We start from the raw sequence: 12,654 nt of genomic DNA, 5'->3' as shown, positions 1-12,654 counted from the left end.
ACCTTCATTAAACTAGGCAAATCGGTTAAGAACAAATTCTTATTTTACAATGACGGCCTACACCGGCCAAACCTTCCTCTAACCCAGACTACACTGGCCAATTGTGTGCCGCCCTATGGGACTGACAATCACGGCCGGTTGTAATAAAGCCGGGATCAAACCAAGGTCTGTAGTGACGCACTGAGATGCAGTGCCTTAAACCGCTGCGCCACTCGGGAGCCCGAAAATAAGAGAACACCTCACTCTGACCATTTTACTCGCCCTAGCATAGCTAGTTAGGCTGTTTTCATGTTATCCAGAGCATTGGTAACTCTAACTGTGCTGCTGGCAACAATTGAATTACGCCTTTTCGCTGAAGTTTACTGACACCGGCCATATTCAAGGGGTGTTGAGTTTTTGTAAATTCATCAGTTATTCTGCGCTCTGGCACACTCAGAGGAGAGTGCCCCGAAATCGGAGTAGATAGCCAGAGCGCACCCTTAGTCCTGAATGAATTGTGAATAATGAGTAAGAAAGTTACAGATGTGTGGGGGGGGATGTTATTTGTGCATCTAACTTTCTCACTCATCATTATTCAGGATTCATTCAGGATTCTCCGTAAGCATGGTAGCATCCTCATGAATATTGAAGTGTTTAGAACATATTCTATTCTTATTTACAATTAAAGTGACTCAAATGACACAATACATTGTTTACCATTCATTTCTATTGGGCACAAAATTATCTGAAACACAACCAAAATAAACAGCAAATGCATCCAACAAGTTTGTAGAGTCACAAGCTTGATGTAATCAATTGCGTTCTAGGAATATGGGACCAAAAACGAAACTTTTGAATTCTTTAATACACATATAAGTGAACTTGTCCCAATTCTTTTGGCCCCCTGAAATGAGGGGACTATGTACAAAATGTGCATTCATTTCTAAACAGTTCACCCTATGGATAACCTTAAATAAAATCTGACAGTCTTCCTTTAACCTCAGTCGTGTGGTCAGGTGCCACAAAGGGAGACCTCAGAAAATTATAATTGGCTCAGAACAGGGCAGTACGGCTGGCTCTTAAATGTACACAGAGAGCTAAAATTAATAATGTGCATGTAAATCACAGGCTCAAAGTGGAGGAGAGATTGACTTCAGTGTTGAAGTGTTGACAGAAGTGTTGACATGCTGAATGCACCAAGGTGTCTGTTTAAACTACTAGCACACAGCTCGGACACCCATACATAACCCACAAGACATGCCACCAGAGGTCTCTTCACAGTCCCCAGGTCCAGAACAGACTATGGGAGGCACAGTATTACATAGAGCCATGGCTACATGGATCTCTATTCCACATCAGGTAAATGATGCAAGCAGTAGAATCAGATTTAGAAAGCAGATAAAAATACACCTTATGGAACAGCAGGGACTATGAAGAGACACAGACACACATACATGGATGTTGCACTGTAAATATGTGATAGTGGAGTAGTGGCCTGAGGGAACACACTAAATGTATTGGGTAAAGTGTTATGAAATATGTCATGTAATATTTACAATTGTATATAGCTGCCTTAATGTTGCTGGACTCAAGGAAGATGAGTTGCTGCCTTGGCAAGAACTAATGGGGATCCATAATAAACCCCAGGAAGATGAGTTGCTGACTTGGCAAGAACTAATGGGGATCCATAATAAACCCCAGGAAGATGAGTTGCTGACTTGGCAAGAACTAATGGGGATCCATAATAAATACAAATAGTCATTGTATCATTTCAAATCCAAAGTGTTGGAGTACCTTTGCCAAAACAACAAAAATTGTCCCCAATATGTTTGGAGCTCACTGACCTTCAGGGAAGTGTCTGACGCCCTCCCAGCTCCCCCGTCCCTATCCCTCCACTCTCGCCAATTACCACCAGTGGAACTATAATGGAAAACAAGGAATAATAATGACTTGACCTCCTAATTTGTCCAGAACTCTTTTTAATTTTACAGAAGGTTTGCAAGTCACAAAAATATATACAATTACATTGTAGTATAGATAAATCCTTCCCTCCCTCTTTTCCAAGCCAAGTTTGTCCCTCTCCACCTCCCCCTCCCAGTTTTTCTCCCCCCTTTACCCCCCCAAGCCAAGCTCGTCACACCCTCCCCGCTTTACCCCCCAAGCCAAGCTCGTCACACCCTCCCCCCTTTACCCCACCCAAGCCAAGCTTGTCACACCCTCCCATCCTTGCCAAGCTTGTCACAACCTCCCATCCTTGGACACCCTTACCCGCCCAAGCCAAATTTGCCCCAACCTCCCGTCTTTTCCACCCTCCCTTCTTCTCAGATACATTTACATACATTGACTTACTCTTCCATTCTCATTCATTCACATACACATATACCCTATGCATCCACACACCCATTCACTCCCTCCCACACGTATTAATTCACCCACCTTCACACTCCCATTCATATGAACAGACACACACACATACACCTACACTCATTCCCAAACACACATACATCCATAGAACAGTTGGTTCCACTTTATTTGAAGGCTTCATAAAGCATTGAGATAGGGTTCATAAGCACTGCATAAATGGGCCACAAATCATCTTTAACCGTATTTCATGCTCTATGAAAGATGTATAACTATGTCAAACAGTTATGCCACATTATGAATCTTTATAGAGCATGATATACGGTTATAGATGAGACGCTTCACAAATATGTAGTGTTATGACTCCTATATGAAGGCTTTACGAAGCTATCATAAGATGCACTTTAAAAAAGCGTGACCAAATAGCTATAGTAATCTTTTGTATTGCATTTTCAGTGTCCATGTAGACAATTGGCATTGGCTACTTCTATCGTTACTTCCTAGAGAAGAATAGTTACTTGGGGAAAGTAGATTATAGATGTCATTGGGGGGAGGGGGAAAGAATATTATCTCAATATACCATATTATCTTAACTTAGCTGATCATAGGCATCACTGTATGTAGCCTAGTGTGCTCATCATTTTTTCCTACTTCGTCCTCTTCTCAGAACAGGGGGCTCTCCTTCTTCAACTGGAAAGGTTTCTTGTAGCTTGATTAGGGCTTCACTGGCGCTTGTGAATTCCATCCTTTACGTTCCCTTCCATACCCACAGCACTGCCGGGAAGCAGAGTTGAGATTTGATTCCTTCTTCCTCCAGTGACTATCTTATCGGAATGTATTCCTTGTGTTTTCTCCTCAGCCTAGCCGACAGGTCCTAGACGAATCGAATGGACTGGCTGTGGATTTTGATCTCCTTTCCCCCCTGTGCTTTCAGAACGTTGACTTTGGTCTGATAGTTCCACAGCTTGAAGATTACCATTCAGGGATATCTAGGGTTCTTCTGTTTCACGCCCGATCCTTTGGCATCGTCCCAGATCCTCTGGTGCCATATCAAAATTCCTCTGATGTCAGTTTGACCACGTACATGGAAAGGTGTACTTCAAACAGACAAACAAAATGTGAATTTTGTCATACATGCAAAAACGTGAGATTGGGTTTACTGAGGTGAGCACACTATGAACTACAGTCTGAATGGTATTTGGTCAGGGTCCGTATCCACAAAGCCTCTTAGCCCTTATCTACAAAGAGTCTCAGTAGGACTGCTGATATAGGATCAGTGTTTCCTTGTAGATCATAATGAATAAGATTATACGGAAAGATCCTAGATCAGCACTCCTACTGAGACTCTTTGTAGATAAGGGCCGAGGTCTTGTTTAATTGTGTCTTAAGTGTGGGCCCATGCCTTTTGAATGATCAAACCATTAAAGAGTGTCAAGTAATCAAATCAACTAATCCATTTGCATAGTATCAAATAAACAAACATGTTTGAATAGTACTCATAGAAATCCCTCATTGCCCAATCAGATGATACTCCATAGCAGGGTGCTCATATCAGATTTCTTGATCCAACATCCTCTCACTCTGTATCTCTTACAGTCAGTAGACATGGAGGATGGGAAGCCTGATCTGCTGCTAGTCAAAGAGGAGACAATAGAGGATGGACCAGAGAGCATTGACCTGCTGAGTGGACTAAAGATGGGGGAGCAGGGTAAGAGAGAAATACATATAGCCTACATACAGTAATAGATTTTCAGTGGGAATAGTGATACGTGGGCAGCAGATAGCCTAGTTGTTAGAGCATTGGGCCGGTAACCGAAAGGTTGCTAGATCGAACCCCGAGCTGACAAGGTAAAAATCTGTCATTCTGCCCCTGAACAAGGCACTGTTCCTAAGCCGTCATTGTAAATAAGAATTTATTCTTAACTGACTTGCCTAGTTAAATAAAGGTTAAATAAAATAAATAAAAATACTCCTGGCAGTAATTTGTTTTCTTCCTTCTTAAAATGAAATCAATACAACTTATGTTCAAATACAAAAACACACATTATAATGTATGAACTTGATGGGAAAAAAAACTCCATATGTAGAGTTCTCTGACATGTTTTTAGTCTATTTTGTAACCTCTTGCTACAGGTTTTCAGTGGGAGGCTAACAGAGGAGACTGTGTGGCCATCTTGGATTCCCAGACCGGTGCAGCCAAGAGCCCAGGGGAAACATAATTGATCAGGGCAGGACCAGAGGCGACATAGTGGATGGGACAGCGTCCTCAACTCTGGGCTGGGGAACAACACTGTTAACCACAGCCAGAAACAGACAGTGGAACACAAAACAACATCCACACTTAGTCTCCATGACAACAGACTGGATGAGACCAGGGCGAGGTGTGGATTTGGTCTGCGGGGACGGGGAGGTGTCCATATGCAGCTAGAGAGAACAGACACAGACTCGGCTAGCGATGCTCCGTCCTGCTCCTATAGTTGTGATTCAGAGAGACTGATGACACCTCAGGTTAACCTCCTAACAGGTGTTGCCTTCAGCCTGCCTTCTATAGGATCTATCAACTGGAATATGGACCCTGCAACAACACAGACAGTCCCTGGCCTTCGTTCTCCTCACACTCTCCCTATGTTAAACCAGACCTCAGACAATGCCAGTGCCTCAACACTAAATGGAAGCACCAGCCCATTGACAAATGACAGTAGTAGTAACGCTCTCAGTAGATCCGGTGGAAAAGAGAAGCGCTTCCCGTGTTCATTCTGTGGGAAAGTCTTCAGTTTCCCCAAACAGGTGGAGCTCCACCAGAGGATGCACATGGGGGAGAAATAATGAGTATGATGAGGCCGAGTAGATGATATGGTGATGGTTGTTGTAATGCTGTCTGTAAAAATACTTCACTGATAAAGAGTGACAACTATGTCCGTTTAGGTTGATACTAGTGTGTTATAATGAGGAAATAGTGCCATGGTGTACTTGATATAAAGTAGTAAAGATGTGTGTATTGTTGAACATTTTCCAAAGTATTCCAAAATGTACTTAATCAAAGCGAGGGTACAAGATGTACAGAAAAGTTCAAGTGTTACCATAGTGAGAAAAAGATATTCTACTTTTCACACATCATTTTGTGCAATAAAAGTAGTGTATGACCATATTGCTGAAATTAAATACAGTGCTGACTGACTTGGTTCTTTTTGTATCATTGCAGGGATTGAGTTTCAACACATGTGGACATTTTAGTTAAATAATAAACTCTAATGGCTCCATATTGTTAGGTACTAGAATCACTGTGTTAGGAGATGGGCTTGACTGTGTTTAACATTTTATAACATCACGTCATGTTTCTGTGTGTACAGAGAAGAGTGTCTAATATAAACCTTTACGCTTTTCTGTACAATCTTTGTTTGCAGTCCATGAAGACCTGCTTATATCCAGTGTTACTGGTGGGAGAGAGTGGATCTCTGAGGCGGCTGGTCACAAACCATTGCCCAGGATCAGTATCCTGGGTCAGGAGCCGTCGTTCTTCCTTCCCGAGTCAGAACCAGGACACAAACGCAAAGGACAGAGACTCCACCACATGGAACACAACCGATGGACAGGTGGACTGAACAACCTCAGTCCTGGTGGTCATCGGAGAGACAGAGGCTCCAGTCAGGGATCCAGTCTCCAGCCCAGACCCTTCTCTTCACAGACTCAGTGCAGGGATGAAGCAGGGCCTGGGGCTGATAGAGATAGACCCTCCTGTTCCTATGATACCAACACCACAGTATCCATGATGAACAGAGCAGGTCACCCTGGGCTTCAGCCTTCACAGAGAGTGGTGGGAGACCCCCCTGATGGTAGTCTATCAGCAAGTCTGTCTTCTCCTTCAGGATCTTGTCTAATGCCTGGTGAATGGGTTCATAGAAAGCCTGGGCCTTAGCCTTCCTCAATTACCTCATGGTTACCCCATCAATACAGACAGGGTCGGGATGGGCGTTCACCACGAGAAGTACCTAGCCTGTAACACAGCACACAATCCCAACAACACCCAAACAATGGCTAGAGGTCAAGGAGGGAGCTCAAAGACTAACCACCTGAGGGTGGTTCTACCTGCTTCTACCTCTTCTGGTGTCATTGGGTCACAACGTGGAAGGCCAAGCAATAGGAGAGATGCAGACAAGCTGTATGCCTGCCCCACATGTGGGAAGAATTTTGCTAAGGCAAAATATGTGAAGCAGCACCAGACCATTCTCTCCAAGGAGAGGCCCTTTAAGTGCAAACAATGTTACAAGAGCTTCTCCTTCCTGAGTATCCCTATCAGACATAGGAGTGTCCACAATGGGGAGAAATCGTAGCAGTGTAGCTTGAGATGTACACAGGGGATGTCTGGGAACTATCCTTTAGCTGACATATTATAGTCATCATGTGAAGTATCTTAGAGAGTTTTTTTGTTGTTGATTACTACGTCCCTCAGTTGAGCATCTGGGCATGCTGTCTTTCTCACATGATACAGACTTTTTTATTTTTTTTTATTTCACCTTTATTTAACCAGGTAGGCCAGTTGAGAACAAGTTCTCATTTGCAACTGCGACCTGGCCAAGATAAAGCATAGCAGTGTGAGCAGACAACACAGAGTTACACATGGAATAAACAATTAACAAGTCAATAACACAGTAGAAAACAAAGGGGGGACTCTATATACAATGTGTGCAAAAGGCATGAGGAGGTAGGCGAATAAATACAATTTTGCAGATTAACACTGGATTAACACCAGATTAACACTGGACTTGTTGTTTGGTGTGCTGGCATAGCCATAACTCTGTCATTTAAGTCTAACACTATATTCACCCTTTAAATTAGGTTTTTATTTTGTTCTATTCATAACAAATACAATGTCCCTCTTTTATATAACACCTTTATAACACCCCTTACCCCCAAATTTATTTGGCATAATCAGGTGGCACCTGTTCCTTTATGTACTAAAAATAGGTCATCAAATCTGTTGATGAGAAATTGTGTTGTCTTTTAATTTGCTTGTTTATCATTTAGACTAAAATTTGCCTTAGTTTCCTTGACTTCTTTCGAACATATTGTCACAGATCGAACAATGAGCCAGATATTTCACCGGATGTATAAATGTGAAGCATCTGTTTGCTGTAGCCACTCACTACTAAATATGGTGACGAGAGCAAGCCCAGTGGCCAGCAGTAGGAGAAAAAGGAGCAAGATGGATTTTGGCCGACATTCTGTTCATTTTCTCATCAATTAAACATTTGATCTGAATACAGTTTTCTGCTTTCCAACTATAATATGTTAGGAAGAGAGTGGACTAAGTTTGGCAGACTTTACCCTTTGCCAACGTTGGGGGAAAAAGTGTTTTTTAGGAGTGCAAGGGCTTTTTGAGTTATTGCACACGCGCACTTCAGAGTAGGCGTTCCCAAAGCAAAAGCTGCAAATAGTGTATTCGGAACGTATTCAGACCCCTTGACTTTTTCCACATTTTGTTACGTCACAGCCTTGGATAAAACATTCCCCCCCCTACAGGCCTTGGTCGGGGAGGTGACCAAGAACCCTGTGGTCACTCTGATAGAACTCCAGCGTTCCTCTGTGGAGACGGGAGGAAGAGTCTTGGTGATTCCATACTTCCCGTCTCCACAGAGTAACGCTGGAGTTCTATCAGAGTGACCATCGGGTTCTTGGTCACCTCCCCGACCAAGGCCTGTCTCCCCGGATTGCTCAGTTTGGCCGAGATGGCCAGCTCTAGGAAGAGTCTTGGTGATTCCATACTTCTTCCATTTAAGAATGATGGAGGTCTTGGGGACTTTCAATGCTGCAGAAATGTTATGGTACCCTTCCCTATATCTGTGCCTCGACACAAACCTGTCTCAGAGCTCTAAGGACAATTCCTTTGACCTCATGGCTTGGTTGTTGCTCTGACATGCACTGTCAACTGTGGGACCTTATATATACTATATAGACAGGTCTGTGCCTTCCGAAATCATGTCCAATCAATTGAATATACCACAGATGGACTCCAATCAAGTTGTAGAAACATCTCAAGGATGATCAATGGAAACAGGATGCACCTGATCTCAATTTCGAGTCTCATAGCAAAGGGTCTGAATACTTATGTAAATAAGGTATCAGTTGTTGTTTTTTAAATAAATGTGCAAAAAATTCTAAAAACCTGTTTTCATCATGGGTATTGTGTGTAGATTGATGAGGATTTTTTTTAAATGTAATCAATTTTAGAATAAGGCTGTAACTTTAACAAAATGTGGAAAAAGTCTAGGCACTGTATACACAACAGTATTTGAAACCCCTTCAAATTAGTGGATTCGGCTATTTTAGCCACACCCGTTGCTAACAGGTGTATATAATTGAGCACACAGCCATGCAATCACTATAGACAAACATTGGCAGTAGGATGGCCTTACTGAAGAGCTCAATGACTTTCAATGTGGCACCATCACAGGATACCACCTTTCCAACAAGTCAGTTCGTCAAATTTCTGCCCTGCTAGAGCTGCCCCGGTCAACTGTAAGTGCTGTTATTGTGAAGTGGAAACATCTAGGAGCAAGAACAGCTCAGATTCGAAATGGTAGGCCACACAGGCTCACAGAACGGGACCGCCGAGTGCTGAAGTGCGTAAAAATTGCCTGTCCTTGGTTGCAACACTCACTACAGAGTTCCAAACAGCCTCTGGAAGCAACGTCAGCACAATAACTGTTCTTCGGGAGCTTCATGAAATGTGTTTCCATGGCCGAGCAGCTGCATTCAAGCCTAAGATCACCATGTGCAATGCCAGGCGTAGGCTGGAGTGGTGTAAAGCGCGCTGCCTTTGGACTTTGGAGCAGTGGAATTGTAAAGTTTGGTGGAGGAGGAATAATGGTCTGGGGCTGTTTTTCATGGTTCTGGCTAGGCCCAGAAAACAATGATATTCTAATTTTATTTTTTATCTAACCTTTATTTAACTAGGCAAGTCAGTTAAGAACAAATTCCTATTTACAATGATGGCCTACCCCGGCCAAACCCGGACGATGCTGGACCAATTGTGCACTGCCCTATGGGACTCCCAATCACGACCGGATGTGACACAGCCTGGATTCGAAACAGGGACTGTAGTGACGCCTCTTGCACTGATATGCAGTGCCTTAGACCACTGTGCCACTCAGGAGCCCATTCTAGAAGATTCTGTGCCTCCAACATTGTGGCAACAGTTTGGGGAAGGCCCTTTCCTGTTTCATCATGACAATGCCTCCGTGCTCAAAGCGAGGTACAGAAAGGGTTTGTCAAGATCGGTGTGGAAGAACTTGGCTGGCCTGCACAGTACCCTGACTTCAACCCCATCAAACACCTTTGGGATGAATTGGAACGCTGACTGCGAGCCAGGCCTAATCGCCCAACATCAGTGCCCAACCTCACTAATGCTCTTGTGGCTGAATGGAAGGAACAAGTTCCCGCAGCAATGTTCCAACATTTTGTGGAAAGCCTTCCCAGAAGAGTGGAGGCTGTTATAGCAGCAAAGGGGGGACCAACTCCATATTAATGCCCATGATTTTGGAATAAAATGTTCGACAAGCATGTGTCCACATACTTTTGGTCATGTAGTGTACATGTGAATCTGAAATGGAATGAGGTCGATCTGAGTGGGATGCAAGTGCTGGCTGAGGCTGCTGAGCACCACACTGAAATTAGTGGGGGAGGGGCAGTGCGTCCAAAATAAATTATTGAAGAGGACAAATCGACACATTCAGAATATTGTGGGTGACATATCCCCCGTGCCAATTTCTCCTATGTTCTAAACAGTTCTACATTAATGTTGATGCTACCATGATGATGGATAATCATGAATGAATCGTGAATAATGATGAGTGAGAAAGTTACAGAGGCAGAAATATCATACACCCCCCAAAAAATCATAACCTCCCCTGTTATTGTTAATGGTGAGAAGTTACCATGTCTCTGGGGTATTTGTTATAATCCCCATGACTCTTAAAACAGTTACATCACAACAAAACACAACAGCCTACATCATAAATAAAACAATACATCATACAAAACATTATTACATTATCTTAAAAATGTACAATATAAAATCCACAATACCACAACATTACAATGTGTGTTTGTAGAGTGCGTGTGTTAGTGGGTGTGTATGCGTGGGTCTCTTCACAGTCCACGTTGTGTCGTGAGGTGTTTTGTCGTCTTTGTTCAAATCTGATTTTACTGCTCTTCTGGCATGAATTCTACAAGGTGTGGCGTTCAAACGTTGCTCAATTGATGTCAAGGGATCTAACGTGTACCAAGAAAACATTCCCCACACCATAACACCACTGCCACCAGCCTGTACTGTAGACACCAGGCAGGATGGGGCCATGGACTCACGCTGTTTACGCCAAATCCTGACTCTGCCATCAGCATGACGCAACAGGAAACCAGGATTCTGCTGCAATAGCCCATCCGTGACAAGGACCGACGAGTAGTACGTTCCGAGATGCTGTTCTGCACATCACTGTTGTACTGCGCCGGTATTTACCTGTTTGTGACCCACCTGTTAGCTTGCAGGATTCTTGGCATTCTCCTTCGACCTCTCTCATCAATGAGCTGTTTTCGCCCACAGGACTGCCACTGAATGGATGTTTTTTGTTTGTTGCACTACTCTCGGTAAACCCTAGACACTGCCATGTATTATAAGCCCAAGAGGCCGGCCATTTCTGAGATACTGGAAGCAGCACGCCTGGCACTGATGATAATGCCACGCTCAAAGTCGTTTAGTGAATGCCTCAATGCCTGTCTGCCTGCTTTATATAGCAAACCACGGCAAACTACTCACTGTCTGTAGAAGCGAACCATTTTTGTGAACGGAGTCGAGTACCTACTAAACTGTCCACTTGTGTATTTAGGACTAGCTTATTGCTTGCCATCCATTCTAAAACTGACTGCAGCTCTTTGTTAAGTGTAGTAGGGATTTCACTTACTGTGGTAGGTGCCGTATAGTAATGTTAAATCATTAGCATACATAAACACAGGCTTTACTCAATGCTAGTCGTAGGTCATTTGTAAAAATAGAAAAAAGTATGGGGCCAAGACAGCTACCATGAGGAGTGCCAAGCTCTACCTGGTTTAAGTTTAGAGAGGCTTCCATTGTCTGTGTTCTGTTAGATAGGTATCTCTCGATCCACGATATTGCATAGGATGTAAAGCCATAACACATTTTTTTACCAGCACACTATGATCAATAAAGTCAAAAGCAGCACTGAATTCTAATAAAAAAAAGCTCCCACAATCTTTTTCACAATCTTTTTTCAATTTCTTTCAGCCAATCATCAGTCATTTGTATTAGCGCCTTACATGTTGAGAGCCCTTCCCTATAAGCGTGCTGAAAGTCAGGTGTCATTTTGTTTACTTTAACATAGCATTGTATCTGGTGAAACATCATTTTTTCCAGAAGTTTACTAACGGTTGGTAGTAGGCCGATTGGTCGGCTGTTTGAACCAGTAAAGGGTGTTTTGCTATTCTTGGGTAACGGTATTACTTTTGCTTCCCTCCAGACATGATGGCATACACTTTCCTGTAGGCTTAGATTGAAGACATGGCAAATAGGAGTGGCAATATAGTCCACTACCATCCGCAATTTTCCATCCAAGTTGTCAGTGCTAAGTTGTTTGTCATTATAGATATATAACAATACTTTTTCACCTCTTCCACACTCACTTTAGGGAATTCAAAGTTACAATGCTTGTCTTTCATAATTTGGTCAGTTATGGGTATGAAGGTTCAGAGTTTGTTGTTGTCATGCCTAAATTGGCTAATCTTGCCAATGAAAAAGTCATTAAAGTAGTTGGCAATATTTGAGAGTTTGTGACGAAAGGATAGAGCCGAGTACGCCTTTTTGCCCAAAATGTAATTTAAGGTGCTCCAAACCATTTTACTATCATCCTTTATATAATTTATCTTTGTTTCATAGTACAGTTTATTATTTTTGTTTAGTTTAGTCTCACGATTTCTCAATTTACAGTACGTTTGACAATCGGCTGTGCAGCCAGACTTATTTGCCATTCTTTTTGCCTCTCAACCATACCATTTTTAATTTATTTGTATTTATTTCACCTTCATTTAACCAGGTAGGCAAGTTGAGAACAAGCTCTCATTTACAATTGCGACCTAGCCAAGATCAAGCAAAGCAGTTCGACACAAACAACACAGAGTTACACATGGAGTAAAACAAACATACAGTCAATAATACAGTAGAAAAAATAAGTCTATATACAATGTGAGCAAATGAGGTGAGATAAGGGAGGTAAAGGCAAAAGAAAAGGCCATGGTGGCGAAGTA

General features: G+C 42.7%; 3 protein-coding genes across 6 annotated transcripts in view; 2 read left to right on the top strand and 1 right to left on the bottom strand.

Annotated features, from left to right (window-relative positions):
- Window positions 1-12,654, bottom strand: part of LOC112231940 (zinc finger protein 583) — a 969,163-nt gene that overhangs the window by 639,313 nt on the left and 317,196 nt on the right. The gene's annotated exons all lie outside the window — the stretch shown is intronic.
- LOC112231889 (zinc finger protein with KRAB and SCAN domains 8-like) overlaps window positions 1-12,654 on the top strand; it is a 359,191-nt gene that overhangs the window by 213,375 nt on the left and 133,162 nt on the right. The window lies entirely within an intron of this gene.
- The window catches only part of LOC112231888 (zinc finger protein 629), a 233,573-nt gene that overhangs the window by 201,685 nt on the left and 19,234 nt on the right, over window positions 1-12,654 (top strand). The gene's annotated exons all lie outside the window — the stretch shown is intronic.

The sequence above is a fragment of the Oncorhynchus tshawytscha genome, linkage group LG34, assembly GCF_018296145.1.
Source record: "Oncorhynchus tshawytscha isolate Ot180627B linkage group LG34, Otsh_v2.0, whole genome shotgun sequence".
Classification (NCBI taxonomy): domain Eukaryota; kingdom Metazoa; phylum Chordata; class Actinopteri; order Salmoniformes; family Salmonidae; genus Oncorhynchus; species Oncorhynchus tshawytscha.
Note: the sequence above shows the minus strand (reverse complement) of the source record. Positions and strands in the feature narration are given on the sequence as shown.